The 18,397-nt window shown below is 41.1% G+C and overlaps 1 protein-coding gene across 1 annotated transcript in view; it reads right to left on the bottom strand.

The window, feature by feature from the left end:
- The window catches only part of rai1 (retinoic acid induced 1), an 87,677-nt gene extending 70,583 nt beyond the window's left edge, over positions 1 to 17,094 (bottom strand). Inside the window, exon 1 of the mRNA XM_028454512.1 lies at positions 16,891 to 17,094. The gene's annotated coding sequence lies outside the window, so the exon portion shown is untranslated. The remainder of the gene's footprint in view (positions 1 to 16,890) is intronic.
- Positions 17,095 to 18,397: the final 1,303 nt, after the last annotated feature.

Raw genomic sequence — 18,397 nt, 5'->3', positions numbered from 1 at the left:
CTTCGTGCACTTCCAAAGGAGGAGACTGGGAGGGATTCTCATACAGGGGGTGGGATTTACGGTTTAAATTCAGCCATGCCCCTCTGTTATGGTTCTAGATTCAGGTAATGCAGCTTTAACTTCCTAATTTGTTCATATTAATAACTTGCTAAAGTTACAGCTATGACTTCTCCTCATTGTGAGGCCCATGAACTATTGCATCAGAGAGGTTGAAAGAAGCCACTTCACCTTTCTTAAAAAATCCCATCAATTTATCCTGAGAACAGAAAAGGATCTTTTTGTGCAGAACAATGATCTTTGTCCACCGTGGAGATCCAGCACAGGCCCACTTCCTCACAGGCAGCTGCTGCTTCTCTTTCCTCCGCTGAGGCCCAACACTATCTTAGCATCAGCAAGCCTTGAGGAAAGTGGATCAATCATGCTTTTATTATGATGGCTGAGTTAGGGTGGGTGTCGGAAAGTAAATGGCACTATATTATGCAGCGCAATAACCTTTCATAGCAAGAGGCAGCCGTGAGAGGCTAGCGGGAAACTCTATGTTTACATAAGCATGTAGGGCAAGATGCTGACTGCACAGGTTTGGTCATGGGCTTTTGGGTGTTCATGTTGCATTGGTGTGATATGCGTTTGTGCTTCGTTTGTAGAATAATTAGATGTCCATCTACTGATGTGCTGGTGTTATAGGTGTGTTTTTCTTCTTCTTTCTTGGTCATCGGTGGGTTGCAACTAGATTTGCTTTGGATGTCAGTACAGATTTTTATATCCCTCTTGATGTTCACGGATGTACCTGGGTACGGTTGACTACTTTTGGTGCAGGGACATGATTCTAGGTTTCTGAAACATCCGTTTTTTTTAGCATAACATTTTTTAGTATGCTTTACTGCGCATGGAAAATGTTGCATAATGCTTTGTCTAAATAAACAAAATATGCAGTTTATTACAGCTTTAAATAACTACCTGACTGCTTTACTGCTTATCTACAGACATATAAAGTTCCATTCATGTTATTTCAGTGTAAAGTGTTTTTCATCGTTCATTTATCTTGTAGAGCAGGGTTTCTCAAATAGGGGTACGTGTGTCCCTAGGGCTACGCGATGGCACTTCAGGGGGTACTTGAGCGAGAGGGGGTGGACCATTAACAAATTAAGTGTCAGTCTTGGTCCCACCCCAGGCATGATATGACTTGAAATGATAAAAAAAAAAAAAAAACTATAGAAATCAATCTATACAAGAGCCACTAAATTAGTGTTTTTCAACCTTGGGGTCAGGACCTCATGTGGCTCGCTTCAAATTTTAGAAAAATGTAAAATGATTTTTTTTTTTTCAATGATTATTGTTTCTTTTAAATTAAAACAACACACAATCTTAAACAACTATATTGCTATGCTTTGACTTTGTAAAATATAAATGTAGTTCAACTGATGCAGTAAATAAAATAAATATTTAAGCTCAACATCATCATAAAATAATTCTCGAAAAAAATGTCTTTGGGGTCGCCACAAATTCTTGAGATCAAAATGGGGTCACGATCCAAAAAAGGTTAGGAACCACTGACCTAAATACAGTTTCTTTCCACTTATTTACAAAATGAGATTTAAATGTGTGTTATCACTCGTTCATTCCATCATTATGCTCTATAGTTGTTTTTAAATAGTTTTCTAAGAATAATGTTGTAGTTAAATAAAGGTAAGGATTCAGAAATATACTTGAACTCAAAAAGTTTGAGAACCACTGTTGTAGAGCACACGTGTCAAACTCATGGCCCGGGGACCAAGTATAGTCCTTTGAAGCATCCAATTCGGCCAGAAAGCAAAAAAGTCAGAGAAATCATGAATCATTGTGTAAATTACCAACTAATACACAAATTCGATCAAACTCCACAATATTAGCATTTCTATTTGCTTATATCATGTGATGGAAGTCATTTTTAATCTCAAATAGTTTAAAAACTACATTTTTCCAAAATCCTGCAAATATCCTCAAATTATCTCACATAATTTCCCCAAATTACCTCAAAATTTGCCAAAAAATCAAATAAATTGAAAGTGAAGATCCTTCATGGCTTGATATCTGTCACTTATTGCTTTATCAGTTTCGTACATAAGGTATCAATTATTCATATTTGGAAGTGTAAACTAGATTCTGCAGCACACTTAAAATAAACTGCTCTGTATTTGGCCCCTGAACTAAAATGAGTTTGACACCCCTGTTGTAGAGTATGTTGTTTAGAGTGACCATATTTTGATTTCCAAAAAAAAAGGACACATGGGCCGACCTCGGCATGCTCAAAAAGTTCTCTACGTTTTCTTGAATTTATCTTGTAATGACAAAATACAATATAGTAGATAAATTAGTTGTTATTGTCCTTAAAAATGACATCATACTGATAAAGGTAACGCAAATGTTAGAAGAGTTATGTTTATTTTTGTTTTCAAAGTGAAAGGGCACGTGCTTTATTTGTTTATTGGATTATTTTAGGGTTGCATGCACGCACGTGAGCGCTTGCGCAAATATTCTTATAATCAATTTCAGTACAAGGTAAACTCAATCCGTGACAACTGTGTTTTAAACTGTGTTTCCCGAGATGCGTTCAGGGTCCCTGGGAAACGTAGACAAATTGATTAATTTAGAAAATAAGTTAAATCCGGACATAAGGTCTCCCTGATGGTGACATCACAGATGGCAAAGAATATTATATAATAATATAAAAATATATAATATTTGTCACTCTGTTGTCGTGCGGTAAACGAGGGGCGTTCAAGGACCGTCGGAAAGTTGAATATTAAAATTATTATATTTGGGGCTAATTAAATAATATGGGTTTAGCCCCAAATAAAACAGCCTAGTGATGCCACTGGACGTAGAAATATGCCAGGATGAAGACAACATCGTCATCATCAGCAGGTGTGACAATATACCGCTGGTCAGACGAATGGAGGAGTGTGACAGGAGGAAAGAAGGAGGAGGTGAAAGGAAAATGGGGGAGGGGTTAAGGTCTGCTGGAGGAATCAGTGATGGGGAAAATGGATGGAGGAGAAGGGGGAGTAGGATGGGGGGGGGGCACTAATGGCCCAAAGACACAGCTGGCTGCAGACACCCAAGGACAGACAGAGAGAGACAGAGAACGTAAGAGACAGACAGAGAAAGAGAGAGAGAGAGATGAAGAGAGGGAGACTGAGCCAGTGGGGGGTGGAAAGATGATAAAAATAGAGATAGAAAGCGAGGGAGGCGTCTCGTCATCACAAGCGACGACGAAGGGAAGGTTATTTTCTTGTCATGCCTTTTGCATCTTTTTTGCCTGCTGTGGTAAACATATACACACACACACACACACACACACACACACACACACACACACACACACACACACACACACACACACACACACACACACACACACACACACACACACACACACACACACACACACAAACAAACACAGGGAAGCTGCTGCCATGCATGTCAATGAATTAACTATGGAACAATGGAGGCTCTACATTATGACAAACGTAGACGAAAACACAACATTTGTCTTTGCGTCAAAAACATTTAGCAGTACCACTTTAAGACTTTAAGAGATGATCCTTAGTTTTCCTCTAGTATTTTCTGGATGATTTGTTTATAAAATCACTAGTTCATGTAAGCTTAAACCTTTTCAACCCCTAAAATACTCAAATGTTGCTATTTTCTGTGCAGTCAGTATGTCTATGAATCAGGGTTTGAGTGAATTACATTTTTCAATTACAATTATGTCTTCAATTGTCCATGTTGAATTATAACTTAATCATGATTACGATGATGGGTATTTTTTCAATTACAATTAAAATGATCATTTTCCTCCTGAAAGTCAATTACATAAGTTCAAATTCAATTAAATTACAATTATCGAACCTGAAATAAATAACCCCGTAAAACATAGCCTTCCTCTTGGGTTATCTTTCTGTTAGCATCTCTTATGACAACGGGATGGTTTTAACCCAGTTTCAGCTGTAAAATACACTAAAATATATCATCAAATGTGTTTTTAATCTCTTGGTTATCTTGTTAGGCTTCTTTATCCATGAAACTATGGATTTTAATATTTTTGGTGTGGGCGTCTGAGCCTTTTTTCTGTCAGTATACCTCTCCATTTATTCTATTTTTTTTTAATGTTAAAATGATCCTCAAGAGAACTTAAAGGTAGTGGGAAAACTTCATATGAAGTATATTTTAATCATTGTTAACTACTGTACGTATAATTAAGCCGTAGAACTATAACATGGTTCCCCAGTTTTTTGTTAAATTGTAAATGACAGTTTTTATAGAATTTCCATGCAATTACAAATGCAAAGTCAGTTATCTGAACGTAATTACGATTACATATTGATTACAACAGCAACAGATTTAAAAAAAATACAATTACACTTATAATTGTATTTGAATATCAATCAAACAATTACAATTATAATTAACCCCAACCCTGGTATGAATGAGCATTATTGCCAACACGCCAGCTGACAACCTTGATGATTACAATACATTACGGTTTATTTGGGTAACAGCACGGGGTTTGCTTGAATGAGACAGAAATATGCAACTTCACCTCACATCCAAAGGTGAGAGAGAGAGAGAGAGTGAGTGAGTGAAAGGAAGAGTGATAAAAAAAAGTGGAGGCCCATTAATGAAGGGTAATGGGAGTGAACGCAGAGTGCTGAAAACAGAGCGGCTCTGTGTTAGACGAGCAGATGTGAGCTAAAGATGGAATTATAGAATAAGCACGAGGCGAGAGGAGAAGGCACAGGAAGCGGAGGGTGTAGGTGGAGCGGTACGGGATGCTGACGGAGCAGAGGGCAGAATGATGGAAACGCAGAGCTGAGGCACTCAGTGGGAGAGAATAAGAGAAGGGGGGAGCGGTGGAGTGTTTGTATTCACCAGCAGGATGAGGAGTGAGAGAAAAGGTGGAGGAAGAGGTGCATAGAAGGTTAAAGAAAGGAAGGCTAGAGAGGGAGCGAGAAATGAGAGGAGAGGAAATGAAAGATGGAGGCTTAAAGGGAGAAACGGTGGGAGATAACTCACAGAGGAGGAGGAGGGGATGCTTTATTAAAAGATGGAGCAGTTATGGAGAAGAGGTCAGGGTACACAGAGGGATGGAGAACAATGTCAATAAAAAAAGGCCTGGTTTCAGTCTGATTTTACTGTGAAGCAACAACAAGATATTGAACTCTACAATTCACTTAAAACGGAGCTGTTAAAATCAAGGCAGTAGCTATCCGTACAGTTGCCGTATCAATATGCAGACAATCTATTCATACGCAGAGCCCCTATTTGGCCAGTTTAGGTCACGTGATAGGTCAGTCATTGGTTAGTTCAGGTTGCGTGACTAGACTAAACTCTAACCCTAAAAATTGTTGCGATATTGGGTTACCTAACCCTAACCCTCACCCTAAACCTAACCCTATGATGCTACGTACGTGTACTTCAGTAACCGTACCAATAACTTTCTAAAATCAATTCCTGGAGGACAGGTGTCATGCATGCTTTAGATTAGGGATGCACCAAAATTTTGGCCAAAGAAAATGGCTCAAAAGTGCATTTTTGGTTTTCAGCCGAAACACTTTTCTCACCGTAAAAAGCAAACCGAAACACAATGTTGTGAATCCCTACTTTAGTCTTCATGCTTCATAAACATAATAAATGTGTCAGCTGAACATTAGGTAATTAACAATTCACTGCAAATACGGCCTTATCAGTCATAATTTGAAAGATGTATCTTTAAAATCAAGAAAAAACATGCAGCACAAGCCGTACTGTATTACGTTTTGTAAACATGCTAAACCTAAAGCTACTTTCTGGGGTGTTACTCTATAACCTATTCCCAAATTCTGTGTCAGGGTCTCCATTTCTCTTTTATTTCCATTTGTCTTTCAGCTTTCCCTAATTTGATGTAAATACAGACGTACTAAATGTCCCAAAACTATGCCAGAAAAGCTTGATAGGGATTAATTGAGTTAAATCTTTTTAATAACTTTATTTTTCTATACTTCAGAAGTGCTGGATGAACCGTTCTCTCAAATTGAGCCAAATCCTGCGAGATTTTAAATGCTAAAAATTGGAAGAAACAGTAATTAAAATAGTTTATGAATGAAAATCTTCTTGAGAAAATATCTGCTATCAAAATGTCCTTCCTTTAAAACTATCAAGCATTAAATATTGTGTTCTTCAAGTCTGTGCTTGATATATATAATATAATATACAGTAAGACCATTATGTTTGTACTTCAGAAAAGTTTAAAAAAAACAAACCCACCATACATTGTCGAAATAAAGTACAACAACAGCCATTTAAAAGAAAACAAGCAAGTAAACAATTTTAAAATAAAGCAGGGTGCTGTGTTTTACTAATTACATCTCAGTAGGAAGTAAAGATAGCATCTATCAAGGGACACCTTTTAGCCCTTGATTAGGAAATTACTGTTTATTACAACCATCTGTAGCCCATTTTGCTCCATTTAAAAATATCCATAAAGATTCATAAAAAAAAAAATGTACCTGTTGTTATTATTGTGGAATTTTAACTTTAAATTTGACAGAAATGCAGCGTGTGGGACGGCTATAAGCTAGCTCATTTATGTCCCAGCTCATATCTGTGCTTAATTTGTTTGTGGGAGTCTGAATTCATGCATTTGGCCATAGAAATAACCCTGGGTTTCTTTGTGAATCTACGGTAGCGGATTAGGGCAAATTTTGGAGGAAACTATAATTTTGGGCAAGTCAAGTATAAAGTCAAAATGTCGAGATTAAAGTTGAAATTTTGAGAACAAAGTTGAAAAGAGGATCAAAATACAATGTTGTGATGAAAGTGGAAGGTTTGCTAATGAAGTCAAATCTATGGAAGCTGACGAGGGCCAACTCACCTTTTGGCAACAAACAGCAGATCGTGGCCGTCTACAAATGCCAAATATTGATGAATACGGTGTTGTAATCTCTTTAAGGATTTTGAAGAGATATTGCCAAAAATGTAATCTGTACAGAAGGAAAAACATTTCAATTTTGGAAGAGGTGGAGCATTCAGTCCATCTGTGGCTGTTGAGGAGCGACGGAAACAAATTAGGATAGAGATTATTTGGATAGATACTGTTGTTGTATATGGTGAATTGGCCCTAGTCAGCTTCCGTAGATTTTACTTTAATAGCAAACCTTCGACTTTAATCAAGATAATGTATTTTAAGTTCATTTTTGAAATTTCAATTTTAATCTTGTCTTTTTGACTGTGTTCTTGATTTGCCCAGATTGAATTTCTCCATCAAAAGTGGCCCTAATCCTCTTCCGTAGTGAATCTGATGTTTAACCTTTTGCACTGATTTGTCTGCACGAAAGCCTGTGACTCATTCTTCGAGACAAGCTAACAGGCTAACAGGCTAAGTTGGGGGTAAACTCTTTAGGTAGCTGTTAATTGCGTCAGCCTTTGCCGATCCCACCACCTACTGTAGATGCCAGCACTGCTAGTTGTTCAACAAAACAAGAGCTAAGATGTGGCTTTTTGCCAATGACATTGAAACAGGATTTTATTAAAAGTGAATTAGGTGAACCAATTCCTTTCCAGGAGAGCGTGTTGCATCCAATCTGACTCACAAAAATCTCATTATGGATCTTTCAGTGTAAAGCGCTAAACCCCAACCCCCCCCCTCCTCCGCATATCTCCATCCATCTCTTAGTATGCATGCAGTGTTATGTCGCTCGTGTTGTGCAGGTGAGGGTGCTCGTGCATTAGCTTCTTTGCAGTGTGTGTGTGTGTGTGTGTGTGTGTGTGTGTGTGTGTGTGTGTGTGTGTGTGTGTGTGTGTGTGTGCCCACGGTTGCAGGGGCATTTCTGTGGGTGTTCTGTCATTGTTAGGGGAGACACAGTTTAGTGATTTGGAACTAGATCAGGATTTTTGCATGCAAGCAAAAAATGACAGCAACCGTTTAAGTCCCCATTTTCTCACACACACACACGCACGCACGCACACACACACACACACGCACGCACGCACCCACGCACACACACACAATTGCATACACATTTACTTGGGTGCCAGTGAAATAAATTCCCCTTATTGAAAACCCTAAAAAAAACACAGTAGGGCTGTAAGGATACACTGAACCAACAATTTGATCGAATCCCGATTAAAAAAAAAAAAAAAAAACTCAAATCAAAGATTGGGATGGAATGATGCTTCGTTTCTTTTATTTAGATTAGATTAGATTGGTTTATTTGAAAGGGGACAGTGCAATTTCATATAACACATGAAAAAACATGGTTAAAAAATCCAGAATTAGCCAGAAGGCTATTTTTCATCTGTCTTCTCCTGAAATTGAAATTGTCAATACATTTTTTTTTTTAAATTACTATATTTTTTGCTTATAACCTTCTCACAAACCGTTGTGTTTGAACTCATAAACCAAAATAAACTTCACATTTCTTCATTCATCAACATGCAAAGTTAAACAAAAAACAAAAACATATATATATTAACAAAACCCATATAAAATAAAAATGTAAGAAACGTTTGCTCATGTTCCTGGCTTGGAATTTATATATTTCACACTTGTGTGAGTCGGTGTGTGTGTTTGTCACTCTGTGCCTAATGTTTGGGCTTAATTACTATTGTTATTCCATGGGTTCGGGCCGGGTTTGCACGTTGTGTGGTAAATCAGGTGATGTGTTTCTATTAGTGTGAGAAAAACACAAAAACGGATGCTGACTCACCTCGGATCATTCTACAAGCGCGCGCATGGATGTAAATAGTGTCTGGTTGAGACAGGTTTGGGTCGGGTCTTGGCCTGATTAAAGCTCTTCTCCTGCCGCTGCTCTTTGTTCAGCCAAAACGTCATTAAAACAATCACAGCGCCCCCTATTGTTTAAGCAGAGTATTGAACCATATACTGTGTTGTATCCACGTTAATCAGTTTTTAGCCGATTTAGGATTTCTCCTTACATCCATAATGTATACACTCACACACTCACACACACACAGCACTGGGATGTTGCAGCTATATAGTTCTTTGCATCCCAGCTGTTTTGCCCCCATCTGCATATAGATTTATGTGTTTGTCTCTCTCTTTCTCTCTCTCTGTGTGTGTGTGTGTGTGTGTGCTTTTTAGCCGCTTTCACTTTCTTATTCTTCTTTATTCTATGTCTTTCCCCTTCTGTCGCTTCATAAGGACTCAACACACACGTTTTTATCTCCACAAAAGGAGGATGATAGGTGTAATAAGGCAATCTTATGGCTCGCGGCTTTGTTCTCAGTGCTCATTATGGTTTTGCTCGACATGACGGAGAGACATGCTAACAAGCAAGATAATTGATCATATCAAATTATAATTTAATTTCAAGTTTTTTTTGGCTCAGATTTACCGCTCATTGCAGCCGCAGGTGACTGTTTGGTATGAGCGTACATCCTCTGGTCACCATGGTGTCAACTGGCCCAGTCAATAAGGAGAGGTCATTAGCGTCTTTCGCATCCTTGTAATGCATGAGAACATCAGCAATTAGCCAGATTCCAACCATTCCCCTGTTGATGGTGCTGTGGTGATTGGAAAGCTATGTGGGTCACGCAGGAATGTGAAACGCTGACGTCTGCACCAAATTTGTTTTGTTTATAGCGTTTCTGATGGATTGTTCTCTGTCTGAAGTCGACTGACTCCAGATCACTGTGTGAGGTTTTGAATCCAAATCCTTTTTTTTATTTTTATTTTGCTGAAACTTTAATGTTAGCTGTAAAAAGTGACAGGTTTATGGTGTTGGATGTGTGTACATATTTGTGCATCTGCGTCTCATTAAGGTGATAGATCAACTCCGAGAATAATAAGGACCAATAAAGAAGAAACTTGCCTTCCCCCACACTCCCACCACCTACGCATTGCTGCAACCTCTTTTCCAGAGAGAAGAGAGGAGCAAACAGAGAGCGTTAGCGATCACAGGATGGAAGCAAACACAACAGAAGATGAAAGGCAGAGATAAAGAGCAACATAAATAGGGATAGAGGCGGAAAAAAACGCTCTCAGACGGACACATCGTCATTGTGTCACCACAACGTGTGCAGTTCTCATATCAATGCACAACGTGACCTCATCGCCAATCTTCCATCTCTCATGCTCTGTGATGTGGCAATAGGCCGCCACCTGCTTTCTTACACGGTGCACAGTGAGCTTTAACTGGTCGTCTCTCCGTGTGGCAGCGGTTGCCATGGCAGCGCAGGCGGGGAACTCGGTTTGTGTCCATCGTTGCACAGCCAAAAAATGTAAATGCACATTTTCCTACACAACATCAAATACTCATGTGCAACCTCGCAACATGAGTGGGCGTGGCGAATGAGCTCTGGAGGGAGGAACAGTGAAACCATGAAATCTGGACTCGTTTTCCTTTGGTCAATCAGGTTGGTGGAGCCAATTTCATTTCTTGTGCAAGAAAGGGTTAAAGTGTGGACAAGATGACAATCCATCACAGCACAGAGAAGCACCATCAGGAGCTGAAGCAACAATCTTTACACTCGGATACAAGAATACAAACCAACAACAATTCTGAGCCTTTTACATTTCCCCAAATTTTGTTTCTTTTCCATTTTCGTCTTTAAGATGTCATTACTGGCTATTAAACTTCATGAAACTATGTCAAACATGCTGAATAGGGTTAATTAGGTTAACTTAGATAGTTTGTTATTATCTATTTATTTAAATATGTATGTATTTCTTTGCTTGAGATGTGCATAAGGCGCTAAAGTCACCCAAATTATGTAGCGTGAGATTTAACACGTCCGTCCATTTGCTGCCGTGGGACCAGAGGGAGCCACAAAAATGTTATTGTCTGATCCAAGGGCCACATTTTTAATATCAGCATTTAGAATACTGCATCTAAGCATAATAGGGTTTTTTTTTTACTTAGGGAGTTATTAAAGACTTTAGTTTGTTTTTGTTGTCATTTGTATATTTTTCTCTTATTTATGGGTTTTTTTTGTTTGTTTTGTTAGTCATTTTGTGTATTTCTTTTGTCATTTTGTATATTTTTCTGTTATTTTTTAGTACATTTTTGTTCATCTTATGTATTTTTAATACAATTTCTGTATTTTTGTTGTCCTGAATTAAAAAATCTAACTTTTAGGGCTTTTCATGCTGACATACATTACACACTGTGAAGAAAAACATCAATTGAAAAGTTTTTCTCATCTTCTGAAAAACTAAATCTTAAAGGAAAAGTATATGATAAACATGTAATTGTAAACTGTTTGTCCAACATGTCAAAATCTGCAACATTTCTCCATCATCGTTCCTTCATTTTTCTCCCTTTTTCAATGTTTTTTTTGCCACAAATGTGGCATTATGTAACTCCAGCAGCTGTTTGAAGACACAGGGAGGAGGCGGGAGGGAATGGATGGGTTGAAAAGTTTTCAAAGTGCTGCTGTTGTGGCGTGATAAGAGCAGAAAGAAGAAACGGGTGACATTTTCCTGTTCCAGTTCAGTTCTTGACAATTGCTCGTTTCCATCTCTCTGTCAGAGAAAAGAAACGATTATTTCCGTTGCTCCCATTCTCTGCCAAAGCCGTCTTTGTAGATGTTTATCTTTTTTGAAGACGTTTTTGCACGTATTGCATTGTGCTTTCTGGTTCTTCAGCTCCCATATTCTCCACCTGTACCCGTGCTCCTATTTCCATTCCTCCCACAGGACGGTCGCATAACGTCGTCTTACATTTAATTTAAAATGAGGTATTTGGGGCGTCGAAAGATGTAGAAATCAGGGAAAGTAGGGGATTAAAAAGATAGTGAAGCACACATATGACACTTTTACTTCATCATAAATCATTAACATGATTCATGATGCTTGAGAAAGAGAAAGTGTTGAGCTGAAATCCCAGTATTAGTTCCATAAATCCCTATTAGTATTAATCCCCAACTGATAGCGTTGCTGGTGTTTTTAAAGCTGCGGTAATTTACCTCTAATGAGCAGCATATGATCAAATCCTCGTCGTGGAGCAGGCCTCCACCTGTCTAACAGCAACACAGCAATAACACAGTGTTTTTGAAAAAGGAGGAGGGAAGAGAAGAGTGAGGCTGTGGAGGATTGATGACATGAGAGAAGGAAGAGAACGACGGGCATGAAGGACAGCTGATAAACGGCACAGAGCTGGAGAGCAGCCAGATCATTTTAATGAGCAAAGTGCTGCACCCAACATCTCACACCTAATTACACACACGTTTTCCCTCACACGTGTACGTACGTGTGCGCACACGTACACACACATACGCAGATTTGTCAGAGCCTTATTTTTTGCCTTCCCTGCTCTGCAGCATCCCACCATCCAGCATTAAGTACTCCCTCCAGACCAAACAAGCAAGCACGCACTAACCAGCATACAGATGAGCCTCTGCTCTCTCCCTTGCTCATCACACACACCTGTCTTTTCTCTCTCTCTCTCCTGCAGTAACCTCTTGCTCTTTCTGCCCCCAACCCCACCCACCTCCATCACTATCCCTGATGCCCCCCTCTCTCTCTCTCTCTCACAGGGGGAAATACATCAGCCATCACTCCACAAACACACTACACCAACGCTGTCCTGGTTGCTTCAATAATACCTATTACCTGCAAACTGCATTAGGCCCGAGTGCGAGCACACACACAGCTGTGCTACGTGTGCTCAGAGGAACTGTGTGTAATAAGATCAAGGTTAATAGCTGGGGTACACTGGTCATCGGAACAGTGTGTGCTATACCCACCCTGTCACAACCACACCTGAGCTGAGGCCTCATTTATCAACCTTGCATGAAAACGGGTGCATATTTGAGTGCACGTTTGGTTGTACCACAGGACCAACGTGTGATTTATGAAACGTTCATATCTGACCAATCCCAGCGTACAAATGATCGGCAGCTGAATTTGATCGTAATTGACATGTTACGCCCTTAAATCTTCCTGGTTCAGAGGCCCCTCCCACTGAGGTCAAGTTAACACTGGCAAGAAAAGAAAGGAAATCCTCACATCTGAGGGGGAGCAAAACAAAGAATGGCTTTTTGACAGCGTGAAAACTGGATTTAAAGGTAGAGTTTTGCAGTATTCCTGTGTTTGCAACATTTTGCTGTTTGCTGCACATTTGCCTCTGTCAGCCACCGTATAAAGAAGCACATAGGTGACGTCTGCCCCCCTGTGAGTGCTGCATACAACTTCACAGTAGAGATCCTGGAGACACATATGGAAATTTACCGATCGGCATCCGTTGTTTGCACGCTTTAGGCAATAAATGACACAGTAAAATGAATGAATGAAACTTTAAAAAAAAATCATTTAAAATGACTAAATGTTGTGCATTGACTGTGTTTATTATGCCGTTAGCCAATTTTGCCTATAATTCATCATATTACAGATTGAATATTATTGATGAAAATCCACACACTCAGATTATCGTACACGAGCTCACACCTGATGTGAGATCTGATCATAGCGTACGCTCACGTCACAATTATTAAATACCAAAGTTTGCCTGAATTTGGTCGAACGCATATCACACGCTCAGATTTGAACCTACAAACGGTTGATAAATGAGGGCCAGTGTATGCACGTGTGTACTGAATGTGTGAGATCTAATAACGAACAAAATGAAGTGAAAAATTTACTTTTCATTAATGATTTGGGTTCGCTTGACGGTCCATTCTCGGGCACTGTGTGGTAAATGAGTGGTCTGGTGATGTGTTTTGATTAGCACGAGAAAGATGCACAAATGGATGCTGAGGAGGTGAATGGAAGGCTGGCCTCTGGAAAATGAATACATGATGTTAAAAAATGTATCAATGACTTGTTTTTATCTTTGTGAGCGCACATATGTAGGGAGCATGTCTCTGAATTGTGTGTGTTACAGCTGTTATGACATGCTTTACGGCAAACGTAAACCGGTACGTACTGTATAGCATCCCTTGAACCTGCATGTCATGGTTAATGGGTTTAAGATTTAAAAGAATTTGGCTTGATTTGGGTTCGAGCCGTGTTGTGTCCATTTTTTGAGTCCCTATTACAGCTCTAATCACAACACATAGTGGCAGCACTGATTTAAAGGCTTGTGAACGGTAAAGAAGAGAAACCTAAGCTACCACTTAAGTATGAACACCACTGACACACTGTGAGTCAGAGGCTGGTGTGTTCATTCTCATTAGTGGATGGTGGGTGTGTGAATCCACATTTTTAATGATGATCCACAGGTCTGGTTCCTCCTTACAGCCTTGCTGCTTACATGTGAACTGATTCTGTTTAATGAGAGAAACTCACTCACTCTCTGTGACTGGTTCCCTCTCTCCGTCTGCCTAATAACCCCCTGCAGTAAATAACCGTGAGCCTCTGGGGCAATTAGCTGGGCGCTCAGGGTTTTTAGTGTGTTGTTTGGAAACTCACAGACAAGACACGTGCACAATCCAAGACTAGAGATATCCACCTTTAATATTAGTAACTGAGGTTTTAGAAACCATTTAAATCATTAAACTTTTAACTGGCATTCTCCCTTGTTTACCAGTTTATTTGCTTATGGTAACGTCCTCTTGGTTTGGTCTAGTTGAAACTGTTGTAAACTGGGCTTGTTCAATTGAAAGCATCAAAGTGCTGGGGCTCCAGAAAGTTGGACACAGAGGGCAGCTTTCCCTCTTCAATTGCAAAGGTTTGCGGTCAGCTTTAGGCTTGACTCATGGAAGAGGATGCCCCCTGCCTTGTGCCAATGAAACAACTAGGCTTTTCATGATTGAGCATGTGACAGGTGTGCACCTGTGGCTGGGAAATAACATCACTTATGGGACTGAGAATCTATCAAGGAAAGAGAGGATGTTTGAGGGAGTGGAGGCCAGGGAGTCGCATTGACCAGTACTTCGTACGAAGAAACCCGTCAAATCAGTTAATTGATGCACAGCGACGGGAACAAAACCACAGTTCGCAGTCCATCAGCACTCATGTCATGGAAGAGGTTTGTACAACCACAGAAACACCTGTGAATGATTCCACCCAGCCACAGAGAACATCAAAGGAAGAAATCAAAGAGCAGGTGCTTCATGAATACTAAATATCACCATAGGTACAATATTTTTTTAGTAACCCGAAGTAGATGGCACCAAGATTTACACACTCTAGTACAGTAAGTTGTGATATGCACCTATTCAAGTTGGTTGCAACATGCCATTAGAGTGTGAAGTGACCCAAAGTTGCAGATAGGAGAGAGTGAGAAACAGTTATTGGACACAAGCTCAGGCTTGATCACCCAGTAGCGGGCCACCTTTGATGAGAGTGTATAGTGTTTAAAAGGCCGAAACGCCTCTTGATTCAAAGAAACACGACTGATGATGCGTCCCAAATATACATCCTTCCCATATCAGAGACACAGCTCCCACTCCACTCTCACATGGTAAACCTCATGTTACTACCATCTTTTGGCACAAACTACATTTTAATATAGTTTAATAGTGTTTAATGATTCATCACACACACACACGGAGAGAGAAAGACCTGTTCTCCACACGTCTCCCAATCTCCATGATAATCATCTTCCTTTCATTGTGTTGCATCATGCAGGAAACTTGCTGTTGGTGTGGTGAGGCAGAAACTCTCCATTTACACCTCAGTGTTTGAGCTGAGCTGTCGTGCTGTGGCCAACCACTGGGCCGACTCTTGTCTTCTATCACTTTTGCATAAGAGCAGCGTGTTTCTGCAGCACACGTCTCTAAATGTTGCTATCACATGTTCACTGTCCGTCCGCTCAGGTGGGTTAAAGGACATCAGAAGCTCATCATCAATTCATGAGCCTCTTATCACTGTCCCTGCCCTACTGATTATTACTCTTGTGTGCACTTGTCAATATCTTTCTAAAACTACACACACCCACACACACCTTTGTCGTTCTCTAACTCACTTTTGCTTTCCCTTGCTCACACATCCCTCCCATATCTCTTTCATTACTCCACCTCCTCGATGCTGCCTTCTCTCATTCTCTCCATGTGTGTCCTTCCTTTACCTCCCCTTGTTTTTTATTTACCCCCCCATCTCTCTGCACCCCCCTCCCTCTCCTTTGGGTGAGCGAGGCTGTTGGAAGCATCATAGTCCATCAGCAGTGACACTGCAGTCTCGGTGCGTCTTTTAATGGCACATTGTGCTGAAATCGTCACTGAAGTGAGCCCATGTGGCACATTAAAGGTGCACACACACACGCACACACGCACAGATAACACAAGTATTCATCCGTGACTTACAGGATGTGTGTGTCCCCTGCCGTTAAAGAGTCATGCTCTATAAATAGAATATACTCTCTTTAACAGCCAGAAAGTCTTCATGTACACATTTTAAAATTCAAAACAATTTTAGGAGAAATTGGAGACTAGATGAGGATCTACGTTGTTGATTTTCTAAGATGTTTGGGATTTTTGTTGTGTGTCTTTCTGTAAACAACAGGCTATGACACATTGCCGCCATGACTAACCGTCCCATAATATGACATGTTCAGAAGCCTCACTGTGCACAACGCAGCCATGGAAAAGAACTTATGAATAAACAAAGTGAGGGACTGCAGCTGACGCTTTCTCTTTCGTGTTGCTCGTGCGTTTCTGCAGACACATGCACTGTTTGTCCTGCACACGCTGTGCCTGTTGTTTGGACAGATGCTGATGGAAAGCAGAGTTCACGCAGGTGTTGGGAGGATGTTTGTGTGTGTGTGTGTATGTGTGAGAGAGGAAAATAATAATCATCCTGCAAAGGAAAATAGAACACAGTCCCAGGAGAAAGTCCACAATCCTATGCTTGGCATGCACAGTAGCACACACCCCCTTTTGCCAGTTCACACACTTGTATCTGTGCTGTGCTGCTGTGCAACTTGCATCTTTCTTTAGTAGAGAGTGAAAACGAAGGAGAAAGCGTGTTACCTGTGTCAGGGGATCAGCAGGTCTCTGCTCTTATTCTGAGCCCTCCAATCCACCTCTAGTTCAGCTGGTCTGTGGCGAGCTGAGCTGAGCCGAACCTAGCTGAGCGTGCAGCACAGAGGCTCTATCCTTATACCCTGCGATGCTGAAAATGGCACCAGTATTCCCTGATAGCAGCAGCCTGCCTCTCTCTCTCTCTATCTCTCTCTCTCTCTATCCCTCTACTCTCTAGCCTGCCTCCCCCTTTTGCTTGTCTGCTGCCATGTTGAGTGCACGTAGGGCGAGGGGCGGGCTGATAGGAGGAGAGGAAAGAGGGAGGAAGATGATGGTCGTGGAGGAGAGAGGAGGAGGTGAATGTGTGAGGGGGGACTCGGGGGGATAAGAAAGCAATTAGAAGACGGCTCCTCTTCCTCCCAGTCAGGAATGTAGAATGAAATTAGCTGGTGGTGGTGGAGCAGGTGGAAGGTGATGCTGGGTCGGGAGGAGGTGGAGGCAGTGGGGGTCCTGGTCCTGCAGCCTCCAATGTGGGCACCTGTTCACAGATGTGTGTGTGTGTGTGTGTGTGTGTGTGTGTGTTGGGGGAGGGGGGGCTGAGGTGAGTGAGAGAGTATGCTGATGAGGTTTGGAGAAGAGGAATGCTTGAGATATGGGACCACCTGCCTCCCTCTCTCCCTCCCTGGAGCACCCAGCAGAGGAGAGAAAGGGCGAGCGACAGCTTCAAGCTTTTTCTGTCTCAGGTCTGCTCAACGCCACCTCTTCGCTCTGATCTCTCTCTCTCTCTCAACTCTCTGAGTGGGTGGTGAGGAAAGTGTGTGTGTGTGTGTGTGAATATACATTAGTGTGAGTGTGTAGACAACACAGCCAGGGTGTGAATTATAGAGACGCACAGCTGTTGGTGTCCATGTTTGTTCTGTGGCGTCCTTCGTTATTGTTGATCTCTGTGGTTTGGCTGCATCCTTGTGTTTTTGTGTGTGTGTGTGTGTGTGTGTGTGTGTGTGTGTGTGTGTGTGTGTGTGTGTGTGTGTGTGTGTGTGTGTGTGTGTGTGTGTGTGTGTGTGAGAGATAGAGAGACCTTTGCCCAGAGGAAGAACAGTGATGGGAACAGATACGTGGGAGCTGTGGTGTGTTTTGGGGCTTTATGAAGAAATGTGATAACAAAAGAACACAACACAAAGCTGTTTGTTCACGCGTGTGTGTGTGTGTGTTTGTGAGAGAGAAAGAGAGGCAGAGCGGTCGTTTGATGGAGAGGGACATAGCCCGGCTCTGCATGGGGGAGATATGTGTGTGTGTGTATGTGCGTGTGTCACTGATTGTGCCATGAATGAAAATCAGGAGGAAGGAAGGAAGGGGAGGGGGAATCTCCCCTCCCATTCAGCCATCTCCTCTTCCTCTCTCCTCCTTTTTCTCCTCTTCCTCTCTCCTCCTTTTTCTCCTCTTCTTCTCTTCTCCTATAAGTGACAGACGAGCGAGCATCACGTCCAATTATCATTCTCTGCTTTGCTCCTGTTTT

This window comes from Gouania willdenowi, chromosome 8 (assembly GCF_900634775.1).
Source record: "Gouania willdenowi chromosome 8, fGouWil2.1, whole genome shotgun sequence".
Taxonomy (NCBI): Eukaryota; Metazoa; Chordata; class Actinopteri; order Blenniiformes; family Gobiesocidae; genus Gouania; species Gouania willdenowi.
The sequence above is the reverse complement of the archived record's forward strand: the minus strand, read 5'-3'. Positions and strand labels throughout refer to the sequence as shown.